Source organism: Penaeus monodon, chromosome 34 (assembly GCF_015228065.2).
Source record: "Penaeus monodon isolate SGIC_2016 chromosome 34, NSTDA_Pmon_1, whole genome shotgun sequence".
NCBI lineage: Eukaryota > Metazoa > Arthropoda > Malacostraca > Decapoda > Penaeidae > Penaeus > Penaeus monodon.
In genome coordinates, this window is record NC_051419.1 from 1,994,305 (window position 1) to 1,994,889 (window position 585).

A 585-nucleotide genomic window follows, 5' to 3' on the forward strand; every position below is an offset into this window, starting at 1 on the left:
AACACACCAAAAGCATAAAAGCAAAATGGATAAATACGTGTTTCGTGGCCTCATAGTTACCGAGTCTGTTACTTCTGAGACTCATAGCCAAAGATTTCAGTCCATTAATCGTTTGCAAATTCATAAATCTGACTCCATGAACAGCTCGCCATCAATCATGCTATAAATGGCTCCTCGTAGGAAGGAATCGTAAATTAGTTTAGCAAAATTAACAAGTAGATTTTTTTATCGGTCTCAGAAGTTCTCGTAAAACCGATATTCAAAAATTGCCAAAGATGTATCACCAATACTTCTGTAAATATTTAATCACTGTATTTAATTCGTATACGTGAATAGAGTGTACACCGAGTCATGGATTACTGAGTTATATTTCCACAAAATTAACCAAGTTAAATCATGAGTGTCCTTTTATATATTTTCTCTTTTTTAATGATAAATCGAATGCTACAACATAGTTCACTCTGGCACGCTTTGGCGCTGTAGTCGGGACTCTTTCCTCTAAAAACAGCTGAGAGGTTATGGGACATATTTGCGTCTCTCCTTCCAAGCTTCGAGTAGTTTATGAGCAACTTTTTTGTGTTTAGG

At 35.9% G+C, this 585-nt stretch overlaps 1 protein-coding gene across 1 annotated transcript in view; it reads right to left on the bottom strand.

Moving 5' to 3' along the window:
* Positions 1-585, bottom strand: part of LOC119594501 (tetraspanin-9-like) — a 64,240-nt gene that overhangs the window by 3,673 nt on the left and 59,982 nt on the right. The window lies entirely within an intron of this gene.